Here is a 13,810-nt window from a genome sequence, read left to right on the forward strand (position 1 = left end):
TTCCTTCTCATCTAAAACAGACACCGTATTATGTAAGCTTCCACATGCATGTATAGCATCCAGATGGAAAGAACTGGTGTTTTTTTTTTTTTTTTAATTTATTCACAGGATGCAAACAGGCTGCTGAGTGGAAAAGATGCACAGACACATTGTCAGAAAGCCTACCGGGCATTAGCATGAGAGTGCTGTACATGCTGGAGGAAGTCGGCACAATAATAATGTATTTCATATCGCTACTCATTCTATGTTTTTGCAGAACTGTCACCTGCACTGGAAAAGGGAAACGTGGTCCGAGGGTCTGCAGTGAATCCAAGCAAGAGCCTCTGAGGTTTCATTCCACAAGTCCCTGCAACCAGCCATAATTGGCTTCTACATTCCTCCAAGGATTACCACTAACCCCTTATTTGTGTTTATATAAAAAAAAAATTTAAAACATTTGCTTTGGCTGCCTGAAATACGCTCAGACAACTGTCACAACACAAGGTTTCCCTTTTGCCTTATTTTTTTCCCACATTGGGTGAAGTGATGACTTTCCAGTTCCAATTTAGACCTTCGTATTTATATGTATGTGTAGCTGCGTTCAGTCTCTGGCTACGAGTGATACAAACAACATTTTTTTTAAAGTGTGTAATTTGCACCTCGACTGGATTATTACGTGTAAAATCTAAAAGCTGCTTGTTCCAAAACTGCACCAGTGTCACTTCTGGAAAGCATTACAAAAGTTAATGGGCTTGTTTCAAATGAAATACGTCAGTAACTTAAAGCTTTGGCCCTGGCACTGTCGCATCATTAAAACAAACGAGAGCGCAAAGCAGCAATTCAATTTAAATGACATATAAAGCTGGAATAAGGACAACCCTGATAGATTTTTTTCTGTCTTGTGTGACTCTCATGAGTGTTTAATCTGCCGGTGTGTGCTGTGAACTCCTGTGTTTCCCCCAGAGCTCCCCTATGAATGAATCTGGACCCTTTTTTCGTCGACGGGTGTGCCACCTGCCGGTGCGTCACGGCTCCTCTGGCCAATCCTGACGCAGTGACTCTCCGTGCGCCCTTGGAGATCCCGCGGTGCTCCTCACATCGCCGCCCAAATCTACGGCTCGGTGTTGGCGGAAGGTGGCGAGCCCCGGTGGCTGAGCACCGTTAGCGCTTCAGATGTGACTAGGTTGGACTGCGTACTGCTGCTGTGCCAAACATGGAGCCGCGACAAGTTTGACTGGATTGTCCTTTTCCTCATCTTACTTGTACCGCTTGTGACTGCGCGCATCAGGGGGATGATATGAGGTAGGTGAACAAGAGAAAAACTGGAAGTTTTCGATACATTTTTAAAATCAAAGTTAAGCATTTAGTTGCCTGCTCCTAGAGCCGATTTGCAGCTGCTTTGTTGTGCAACGTTTTTCGTCGCTTCACTTTGAAGTTGTACAGAAACCAGACTAGTAATTTCACATGTGCATGTCTCCAAAGCGAATTTATTCTACCCAGGATATTATTGCAAGCGTATATTATATGTTCTTTTGTTTAAATGCAAGTTTTTGCAAAGAAAAAGTGTTGCTGCTGTTTCCCTGCTGCCCTTCTCAGCATCCCTGACCAACCATCAGCTCTCCTCATACCTCTCCTCCAAAAAAGACGCGGCTTTTCAAGCAATTCCATTCATGCAAAGTCAATTAAAAACACGATGAATATTTGTTTTCAGATCTTGTTAAAGTTCATCATTAATAAGATTAAGCATTGTCTTCAAAAGGAGCAGTCATCAATGCGTAATCTCCCTCTTGTGGCACATGTATCCTCCTTTTTAGTGACCACATAGAGAGAATTTCAGTCCTGCATTAGCTGTGGACAGGGAAGCAAATTAATTGTGTCCTTACATGGCAAGTGCGAGGCTTTCATGAATTGGGGTGACTGTTTATTTATGATGCCCATAGATGGCCATGTGAAGGAATGTTCCCTCTCAGTGACCTGGGGGTACTTTGACATTGTGCTGGATAATGAGTAAAAGCAGAGGGAATGGCATCTGTGCCATGGTGCAAATATTTTCCTTTTAGTCCACGGCTACAATAATTCATCACAAAAGCCAGAGTGTGAGTTTGACAATACAGTAGCTGTATATGAATCACAATCTATTCACCCTGGCCGTAAACCTCGATGGTTTAACATTTTAATATGTTGCATGTATCAACACGGCCGGCGTGTTTTCATATCAATATATCAACAGAGCCATTGTTAGGGAACAGTGCAGTCAAGTTGTGTGTTATTGTGAATGCACGGTCTGCGAACCGGTCTGCTAAAGGTAGAGAAGGAATGTGTTTGGATGATTGTGACTTTCCACTGTTGGAGAGGTGCAGTGGAGGACATTCAGAGAGGGAGGAGAAGAAGAAGACACATGAGGGAGAAAGGTGAGCTGCAATAGAGCTTCACGCCTTGATGTATTGTTTGAGCCACGGTCAATACTGGGTGACTAATATTTTTTCAGACTTTCTTCTTTTGATTGATGCTTTTGTTGTGCACAATGCTCCTGCCTTATTGATCACTGTTATGACTTTCCCAAATGGGCTGTGGGTGGAGGATAGTACATTGATAGTAATGACCCTGGTGATGAAGGTCTGGATGGCTCCAAGTAGGATGAAAATGTCTCTTTCTTTTTTTTTTGTTCCTTCTGCTCTACCTGTTGTTCTGCGTGGGTGCTGCCTTGGCAGATTGCACAGATGCTTTTGGTTTATTAGTCCCAAGCTTGTGAATATGTACTGATGCTGCTAAAAAAAATAATTGTCCTCCTGAGAAGTGCAAGGTTATGGTTGCCATTTGTAAGTCTCTACTTATGGCTGATGTGTGGGATGTTATCCCTCTATACTTGTTCCTGGAACCTGAAATCGAGCTGTTGTCTTGAAATCCGGTGTAGCGCAATAATTAGTAGGAATAGTTGAACATTTTGGGAAGTACCTTCATTGCTTTCGTGCCGAGAGTCAGATGCAACGATCAATGCTGCTCTTATTCCTGTATGGTAATAACGGCAGCAGCTGATCAGCTCGGCTTAGCATCAAGAGCGGGAACAAGGAAACCACCAGACTCTCATTATTGGCATCTGTGACAATGCTGTGTATAAAAATCCATACAAAAACCAAAGCTTTGAGAATGTAAAGCTCACAGTGAGAGTTCCACATGAATCTTGTCTATTTTAATTTTTAATGGAAGCATGACAGATGTCTCGAACACAGCCTGACTGAGACAGTGGTGTGATCATTTAAAGAAAAAAAAATAGCAGTCATGTCGTGAAATTGCAGAAGAATGCCGAATCAACATGAGGCGAAATAAATGATGCAGACAAAGGCATCAGTATAACAGTATAACCCCAAGGCTGCGGTGCACACTCGCTGGCACCACCGGGCTACTTTTAGAGCAGGCAGTAGGAGACAGTGATGGGTATTTTACAGGAGTCAGCTGGCCAAACAGACGGGCTAACTCCCCCATTGGGTTTCATTAGAGCTCGTCTTGATGTTAAGGCCTGTTTAATCCACTTTCACAGCCATGCAGACCACAACAGAACAAAGCACGGTGTCTATCCTTAGACAGCACATGGGCATAAACTTTTCCATCTCAGTTCAATTATTAAAACAATAACACAAATTCTCTGCATTTGGCCTTTAAATGTCTCAGCTGAAGGAGGCTCTCTGTGCAAAGTTTGCGCTGCCGGTAATCTCCAGAATGATGGGAGAGGTGTTTTCAGGCTCCGGATGGAAGGCCGTCAATCAGTGTCTCCTCAATTAACTTGTCCATAAACAGCCGTGTTTATGCAGCCTCGCTCTCCTTCTCGTATCTCCCCTCGTCGCTCCAGTAAGTAGACACGCTGCCAGAGGGTGTGATTACAGTAAAGCCTTATGAGGTGAGCGTTTTGAATATTTGTCTTTGTCTCCTTTCTCTTGGACAGCCACTGTTGTTGTCCCACGTTCACGGAGCCTGCTTTGTTTCAGAGAGCGCTGCTGGGAAGACACAAACTTCAGTGCAGTTTGACATCATTTTAAGTAGAAGTATATTTTATGACTGTTGCAATACACACAAGGTGGTTTGATGTTGGCACCTACTGCAAACAGCATGGTATTGACTTAGCCTTTCATTCATTTGGTGCCCCGTTGATACAATCGAGTTTTTTTTATAGCAAACAAAACACCTGTTAAACTGCCTCTCATCGCTCACTGACCTTTACTAGTTGTCATAAGCTTGACTCGGGCCGTCCCTTATTGGTGGCAATAAGTCGCTCACTTCAGGCCAGTTAACAGCGTCGATCCATGTTTACCTTAGGATATTGTGCGTGTTCGGCACACAACAATCGGCACACAAATCAAGATAATGCAAGTGAGTTATAGTTCAAAGGTCAGGAGTGGAGGTCAGCGATATCAAGCACACAGGTTAACGCAAGTCTTTTAGGTTTATCAGCTTTGCATATTTGATTTTCTGCTCTGATATATTCTGTAAATGCTGCACAGAAACAACCCGCAGTTCTGCTATAGAAACCAGTATTTCCATACAGTTTGCAAATGTCTCGCAAGCCCTGGTACACTCCAATGCATAAGTAATCTTTATTGTGGGTTCTTTTTTTTTCTTTTTGCCTCCTTTAACGCTCGCTGTTGTGCTGTCTGTGTATCCCTTTGTTTCTGTGTGGATTTTTAGGCTCTCTCTTTCTGTCTTCCTCCCTCTGCCATGTGTCACTGCCTCTCTCACACTGGCTCACGGTCTTTACTTCTGCTCTCTTGAACCTCACTTGAGGGAATTCAGATTCATGCTTAATATATGACTGCTCTCTTATGCCCGCATTCTGTCTGTTCTTAGCAAATAAGTCGATAACAAGATATTATCTAGCTTTTTTTTTTCTCGTGGAGGTCCAGAGGGATGGATTCAAGGTAATAGAGCTGTACTGTGGACTTCTTTAGTCAGAAAAATAAACGAGGAACAGCTGAGAGTTATGAAGCTCTCGTGAAAAACTACTACGAAAGAGCAAATCTGCTTCAGCTCCTGGTACAAGAAGGGAAAAACTATGACGATGATGGATGTTTGACTTGAACCAGCCCCTTCAATATTCAGGCATATGTTCCTTTGTTCCGATTAATATTTCCGTCATTGATGGCTTGTTTATTATTCAGAGTTAATGTAGTTTCAAACAGTATTGATTACATTAAAGATTGCTCCATAAATGCTTTCTTTTCCTCGCTATGGCACACTGATGCATCAAAAAAAAAATCCACAGTAGCTTTGGAGCATTGAAGTTTATGCAAAACTGACACATTTCTGCCAAGAATGTGCTCTTCATAAACATTTTGAAGAAAAATGAACTGAATGTTTAGTATTAAACTGTGTGGAGAGATTGACGGCTGCAGTCTGAAGTGTTGATGAGAAAGCAAATACCCTCTGTTGACACATTTGCACATAGCTTCAGTGTTGTAATAATCCTGAAATTAGCTAATAAAAGTCGCAACTGGGTGCCTGTAAGTTTGTGACTGTGAATGAAGGGAGACTGCAAGTAGGAAAGAATAATGAAAGGCACCGATCTGAAAAAAACAAAACACTTCAGCTACCTGGAAAAAAAGCAGCTCCCACAAAACAAAATTCAAAGAGAAGCGTTTAAAGTAGGATAGCAGAAGGATGCCACAACACTGTGCATTTCTGTTCCTTTCTAAGTAGTGTCTTGATGTTTTAAAAAGTAAGGCTTTCTTTGGAAATTACTCCTTTCTGCTTTCCACTTTGCTGAATTCTCCCAAGACCACACCTACTTAAACTCTTCTGACAATACAGCGCTCAAAAAAGACATAGGACCACTTTGTGCACAATGGGGTAAAATGCTCACAATGAGATGAAATGCTTGGACTCATCAAATGTATTGTCTCTCACACTGATGGCAGCTGTTTCTCAACATTAAAGCAACACTATGGACCACGCAATTTGCAGTTATGGGGTTTGATTGCAAAGCCAGCGGGATATTTCACAGAATTTTTCAAACTGCAGGAATCCAAAGCGTGCCACATACTGTGGCGCAGCGTATAATGGCATGGTGGTGTTAAAGCGCTGCCGCTATACGTAGAAATTAGAGGCAAGATCACTCATGCTAGGCATCAGAAGTAACGCAGTAAAGATCATTCATAGTTTAAGATGAGGATTTCATGTGACAGATGTTGGTGTACACAAAGAAATACCTTTTTTTTTTACTATTTCATGCGCATTCCAGTAAGAATACAGAGATCACTTAATGTGTTCAGGCGCATACATTTTAGGGATTAGTAAGGATATATTGTTTTTATTATCCATGTTAGACGATGCCAGATAAATCCTATTTTATAATGTCACAGCATTAATCTCTTAGTTTGAAACTAAATTGAAAGAGTCTGAAGCCAAATCATGAGAACATACAGTTAGATTAGATGCTGCTGCTTGATTAGGTTCTAGTCAAAATGAATTTGTCAGAGTTTATCAGTAAAAAAAAAAAAGCACTTTTTAGGATCCTGCCATGAAATGTTTGGCACATTACAACTGAAAAACCCTTTTCTTTGTTGTTTGTTTCTGCTTTACTCCCTCTCGCTTTTGTAATTTAGCTCATCAGCCATGTATCAAGTGAGGCAAATTGTACACCAGGCATTCAGCTTGAATGCATATCCTAACTAAATCACATTTTTGGGATTTGTAATGGTCCATCTCCAAATCATGTCAGAGGTTGGAGTGAGGGGAAGAACTCTCTAAGATAAATCCTTTTACCTTTGCAGCTGTCTGCCTTCTTCATTTCGCACATCTTTGTGGCTTTTCGAAGGCGAGCAAACCATGTAAGATTAAAATTTTTTGTGTGGTTACATATAGCCCTTGAACTGAAATCATCTCTTACTTTAATGCATCATTTCTGTCTGCTTCTGTTTCTTTAGATCCTTGAAATACAGGCCTTTTGTTCCACGCTTTCATTTAACACCTGTTACACAATTCTAATAGGGTGAGTGATCTTATTCCAAACCACAACTCATCAAAAGCTACTTGAAGAGCAGCATGTGACACAACAGAGACAGAGAAAAGTGATGATCACAGCTCTCGATGTAGATGAAGGCCACAGTTAAAGATAATTTCACAATGCCACAGAGTTTTAAAAAGGTGATCAGGGCCTTTTTCAGGGGGATTTGGAGTTGCTGATTGGCTGCTGTGCCGACCTGTTGGAGCTAATATCTATGCTGAGCTGCTGCCAGCTGTGTTTTTGATAAGATTTGGCCTGAGCTTCTGCGCAAAACAGCAGCGTGTCTGTAAGCTAATCACACGGCGAGTCCTGTGGTTTAAAAACCTGCACCCCTGTTTTCAGCTCAAAGTCTGATGCGCCATTGTAGTAGTAGTATCAGTTTGCATAGATGTCCCAATACAAGTGGATCTGACATTGTTCTAGGCCTTTAAACACATTTCCTGCCTTTCTAATGTTGTTTTGGATGTCTTTATGACACACATATCTCCAAGTGGAAGGCCCATTCATTACTACTTGAACCTATTAGTACTGCTTATGAAGCCCTTCAGGAAAACATCTGCTTTTATTCCCACCCTCCTAACAGTATCATTAAGAATTTGAGCAGATGCAGCTGTCATACTTTGGAGATCAAATATTGATCTTTAAAGTTACTGTAGTCAGTTGTTTACACAGCTGGTTTTCATCACACCAATTCACCTGATTAATCCACCTTACCGAGCTTTGTTTGCTCTCCCAGAACTCTCAGTGATGCTTGAAAGTTGCCTCCGGTGCAGCTTCAAGCCCGCATCAGTATCATCGCCCTCCAGAGTTTCTAACAAAACGTCAAAGTTGGAATGACACGCTCATAGTAAAGTCAAACGAACAGCCCTGCTTGAGATTCCAATTTCTTAATTATTCCCCTGAGGCAGGTGTAAGAGTTTCAATTTGCACAGTTCTTCAGGGGAGTTCAACCCAGCACCTGTGTCTTATTCTTCCTCTTCCCTCAGTTTGACTGACATCTCAGAAAGAAACAGCGAGTTGTAGAACTTGTACCAGGCTCGAGCAAGATGTACAGCGAGCCCTCTGGCGAAACTCTGTAGCGGAAAATTATCCAAGCCAACAAGACCCTCGGCCTCCGGGCGAATGACATTTACATGAGTCTGAAGCAACAAAAAGGGGGTGGAAATGATTTTACTCCAATTTGTTCTTGTCAGTGAAAGAAGTGTTTGGTTGAATGCTTTTATTTATTTATTTTGTACTTCATTGTGGGGTGCTCTTGTTGGACAGGTTGAAAGCTGTGATCAAAATTAGACAAGAGGGACACAGATGTGCGCTGTTCCTTTGTGGATTTGAAGTGTTTGTTAATAGAAGCACGTGAACAACTGATTACAAGGGAGAGAGTAAACGAAACACTCTTAGTCTATTAACCAAATTGAAACAAATTGAAAATGGGGTTAACAGCTCTTTACTGCTTTTGTGCAGAAGTGTGTATATTAAACAGAAGTATTCTACAAATTATAGTGCTGTTACACTGATAAAATACAAGTGTATATATATATATATATATATATATATATATATATATATATATTTTTTTTTTTTTTTTTTTTTTTTTTTTTTTTTTTTTTTTTACCCTCTCCTGGTTAGCCGGCAGCTGCTTGTCAGTCTGGATCTTGAAATCCCACCGGATCTTAAATCTAATCTGCTGTTCTCTGCCACTTTCAGTCGTGTTGTGTCCTACTGGGACTCGGGGACTTCTAACCCATACTCGTCACAGATGTTCCCGTACACAATCTCTGCCAGTTGGTTGTGCCTCTCAGTGTACGTTGTTCCAGCTTGCATCTGACACCCTGTGAGCTGGGTTTGCCTCAGGGGCATCTTTACACAGCCTGCACCTTGGGTCCTGTCTACTGTAGTAGACCCCTGCCTCTGTGGATCTGGTGCTTAGGGCCTGTTGTTGTGCTGCCATGATCAGAGCCTCTGTGCTGTCCTTCAGACCGGCCTTTACTAGCCACTGGTTGGATTTCTTCATGTCTGACATTCCCTCTATCCGCCCATGGTACATCCCACGGAGAAGCCGGGGCTTCACAGTATCTTTTCCTTCCTGCTCATCACCCTCTGTCTTCTGCTGAGAGACTTGTCTAGAAGTTCTTCCCCGGGGGCTTTCTTCTTTACGTATTCATGGATTCTCCTTGTTTGATCCCGGATAGTGGCTCTGACACTAACTAATCCTCACTCTCCCTCTTTTCTTTCCGCATCTCAAGATGAATCTCAGGATGGTGGACTTTGGGTGGAACCATCTTTGCATCGTGAGGAGATTTCGTGTTTTGACTTCAGTCCAGCATGTGGTATATACAAGGCAGAAAAGCAGACATACAAGCGATATAAGTACCTGAGTATTCCACAGATAAATGGGAGCCACGATGAGGATGTAAGAGGACCAGTAACTGTCAAATACCTCTGGAGGGGAACACAAGTGCTGGGAAGAGCTGCCTCCAAAAGACCACAAGATAAATCTGAGAAAAAGAAGGAAAACAAAGTGTTGATCCACAAGTTTATAGTGATATTTTGTTAATTCTTTATTTTAGATTGCCTAATAACTCATTTTTAGCAGTAAACAGTTATTTAAATGGAACCATCTGATAAGTTTAGAGCAGGGATCAACCAATATGGGTTTTCCAGGGCCGATATCGAAGCGGCCGTTGTACATTACATGTAATGTTTTAGCAGCAAGTGATAGAAAACTTATTATTGATAACTAAACTTCTTGATTATTAAGGGTGAGTATGACTGAATATGTAAAATAGAAAGAGGAGTGATTAAATTACGACACTCTTCTTTGTTTATGTGGGATTAACTGCAATTGACCAGTTTGTCCCCTGGAGCTACATCTGTTGTTCTTTTGTTTTCTTAATCTTTCACTGATCTATCAATTTTATTGCCCACTAAGGTCTGTATCTGAAAGCATTACTAATTATCATCTTCCAGACTCTAAATCTGTGGCTGACTTCTAACTTAGCTGCAAATCGTTAGCATAGCCTTAGCCACAATGAGAGAAAATAATTCCCTGGTTTGTGGCAATAGCTGGTGTTTTTGTTCAGGTTTTTGAGACCATAGAGTGACAACAGACAGAGAGAGCATTCTGCATCAGACCTAAAGTAGCACACTTAATTGGTCAATAATCTGTCAGTAATTTACAGATAGCAATAATCAGCAGAAATGGCAAATATCAGCCATGATAATCAGCTAGGCCAATAATCAGTCTGTCCCTAGCTTAGAGGTGAAATCTTTATTTGATGAAACTGATAACTCTGAATAATCGACATGACAAGTTTCCCCTAGTACTGCTCTTTTTAAGGGATCACCAGCTAAAAGGTGTTTAAATATTTAACAATGCATGTATAATAAATTTTGTAAGCTTTTCTTGAGCTAATCTCATGTTTTCCCATATCTGAGAAGTAGCTGGTGACACTAAGTACCAGACAAATTAAGTGACTGCAGTATTTCCCTCCTAAATGTAATGAAGTTTGAATAGATATAAAATGAAAATGTACTGCTGCTTTCCTCCACTGTGAATAATTTACTGTGATTCTCAGCCCTCCGTTGCACCTGAGTCTGAAGCTCCAACACATGAAATGAACATCAGCCGAGCGGCGTGTCGTGTTATTTCCAACTCCCAACAGTTCAATGAAGGTAATGAGAATTAAAGCTTTAACATCAGCTTGTGCCACCATCGGTAAAAGTGAAGCAAGTTTCAAATTTGCTTCAGCCTCTGGAGTCGTCTCTCCCTGTCTGGATCAGGGAATGCCAGCTTTTTCCCTCCGCGGGTGTTTTCACTCCACTATGTTTTGTGGATGGAGCGGCATAAACCTTTAACTCCTCCTCAGGGATTACACTCACTTAGCAAAGTGATAATAATCTGGAGCTCATCGCAGGAATGTGTGTAACTGGCACGACATGAAAGCTTTTGTTGGAGAAGTGCAATGACATGAATGACTGGACTGGGTTTTAGAATCAGTCGTATGTTTTGTGTTTGTCCTTATCAGCTGTGGAAACCCTCTGGCAACATCCGACACGAGCCTTATCAGACGGCTTTGTGAAAGACAAGTTGTAGAGGTGTTTTTGCAGCCTTCGCTCAAATTTCAAATCAGTGTAGAACAAGCTTGACAGATTCTGAGGTATTACAAAAATGGGGAGATGTGGTAGGGGACCAGCCAGACAGAGAACATTAACTGCAGTGGTGTCTTTGCGATGATGAGCAGGCCAGAAGCAGGAGAGGATGGATAGAATTGCCTGGCATGTCTCCATACAAAAGTTTTTGGCAGGGTAACGTTGGTAGAAAAAAAAGGGAAACTGTTTATTGGCTTGGTACCCTCAGTGTTTCTTTGAAATGTAATCATAACCCAGGCTGGACATATTTATTGCATATACAGGCTGGATATACACTGCAGTTGCGGAGCTTATTATTTATCAATATTTAGTCAGCTAAAAATACAGCGTAAACATGAAAATACAACGGCTAAATCAGCTTGATTTATAAGTCTGGATTCTTGGCAATGGTTCAGTTTGAACCTCTTCAAATGAACGTGGCAAACAAGGAAGACGAAGGACACTATGGGTTCTTGTTTTAGAGCAGCAGAAAGGCTGGCAGAGGCACAAAGCAAAGCGTCATTTTAGTTTTGGTTTGGGAATTTTGCTGCTTCAAACAAACCTGCTTGCACTGAGCAGGACGAAGGAGCATGCAGCTGATGTTGTGTTCTATAGATTAGCAGATTTGCATGAAATCAAGTCCGCAGTTCCTCCCATTCATACCACATTTTGTTCTGGAATTAATTTAAATTCACTTGAAACCTCATTTTAATTAAATTACTCAGACAGAAAGTGATAGCATTTTTGAATGCACGAGGGAATACCTCCAAAAATGTGGTGAAGTAAGTATTGATTTAAATGCAAGTCAGCCAACTGCAGCAGTAATCACATGTGAGATTCATTTAACAATTACAGCATAGACATATGAAGAAAAAAAGCTACATAAGTTAAACTTACCAGGTGTAAAATTTAACTGATTTTAGCTGATGTTTAGAATTTTCCACATTCTTTTTGTACATAAACTGAAGGCAAACTACTTAATTTTACAGGTATTTGATCATAAAAATACAATTTTATCATAGTTTTGACCTGTTAAAGACAGTGAGGAGATCACAACATTTATTACAAATCACCCTGATGTGGACTAGAATATTTAGACCAAATTTAAAGGAACTCCGTTCAGTAGTTGTCGAAAAATTTCACAAAAAACACATCCAAACTGAGCTCAGGGTGGTGCTTGAATAATTGTTGATATCACTGAAAGCCAGAAGGAGTCATTCTCTGTGGAAACTGAATGTTTGTACGGGGTCATTCCATCTCAAATCATCAAATTTTTAGAACAAATTTTGCTTGACCATCTCTGATTTGCCTTAAAAGTTTACAGTATAAAATATTTGTATTTTAAGATATCTGTGAAAGTTTTGATGTTGATTTATCAAGTACTTTTCAACGTCATTAAAAAAAACAAAACCTTTTGACCCACTTTCATCACATTTGTTTTGTGTTTTTCTCAGGAACTATTTAAGATAAAAACATTTCTCAGCATGCCTTTGATTCAGAGCTATACTGAACATTTGTGTGCAGATTAAATAGTCTCTGATTATGACTGAGATGAAATCTAAAATATATATTCCATAAAATTGAAGTCATCAAGAAAACTCTCATCTTTGAGCACACACTGACAAAAATAATTGAGACAGAAATCAACTGTGGATATTTTGTGAACCAAATGGAGTTGCATCTCACAATAATAAAAACTATATATATATATATATATATATATATATATATATATATATATATATATATATATGAAATACTAGAATTAAATACCAAAATGGTTCTCCAAATATAACTAAGAGGTTGCTTTGTTTTGTTTTGTTTAGTTTTGTTTTTGGACCCCTTACCATTTTCAAAATTGATAGTTTATAATAAAAAAACAAGTCAAAGATGGTTGACCAGAATGTCTCTGGTGATATGAGTTGGAACAACCCGACAAATACATGGCATTCAGTCCAGTAGTTGTTGAGTTGTAGTCTTTAGTCTTGATTTTATATTTAGCTTTGATCAGAGTGGTGGACTTCATGCCATCCATGCTTTTATGTTTTGCTACTGAGATGAATTACCTGCACATAAGAACCATATGCTTCTCCATTGTTTAGTTTCTCTACAAGCAAAAGCTTATTCCTTCAGAACAATTTCTTAAACACTATAATTACATAAAAGTTGACACGTTGTAATTTAATTTAAACTTCCAAGCAGCCACTGAAATCTAGGAAAAGCAGTAAGTAGCGGTAAACAGTGGGAGTGTGATAACAGAAGGCTCTGAGTTAGTATTGCTCCACCTCTTCTCTCTCACACACTTGTGTTCACAGTGCTACTTCATTAAAAAGGCTACATGTTGCCGATGACCCCGAGTAAACTCCTGAAGTTTTCTCTCAGGCTGTGCCACCTCCCTTTCCCTTCCTTGCTGTTCATGTTTATTTAACCAGTCTTTTTTAAAGCCAGATTAGTCTCACTAAAGCTCTTTAAATCAATCTCATTTTCAACAGAGGCATGGAGGGGCAGTTACAGTTTGTAGTCATCTGCCTCATTTTCCTTAAGCTCCTATCATTACATCGGTCACATCCTGCTTAATCCTTCGCTGGTGAGAACCACCAGGGGAGGGGAATAACCCTGTGACCTCTTTGCTGCCTCTGTGTTTATTATTTGTACGTTGGATATCAGGATCTGAGGTGATATAATAAGCCAACAATGATTGACTGCTCT

General features: G+C 40.4%; 1 protein-coding gene across 2 annotated transcripts in view; it reads left to right on the forward strand.

The window, feature by feature from the left end:
* Positions 1–882: 882 nt before the first annotated feature.
* chrm3a (cholinergic receptor, muscarinic 3a) overlaps positions 883–13,810 on the forward strand; it is a 95,305-nt gene continuing 82,377 nt past the window's right edge. Inside the window, exon 1 of one of the 2 annotated variants that reach the window (XM_035957039.2) lies at positions 883–1,281. The gene's annotated coding sequence lies outside the window, so the exon portion shown is untranslated. The remainder of the gene's footprint in view (positions 1,282–13,810) is intronic. The other variant, XM_023289772.3, reaches the window with a different exon arrangement.

The sequence above is a fragment of the Amphiprion ocellaris genome, chromosome 16 (genome assembly GCF_022539595.1).
Source record: "Amphiprion ocellaris isolate individual 3 ecotype Okinawa chromosome 16, ASM2253959v1, whole genome shotgun sequence".
Classification (NCBI taxonomy): domain Eukaryota; kingdom Metazoa; phylum Chordata; class Actinopteri; family Pomacentridae; genus Amphiprion; species Amphiprion ocellaris.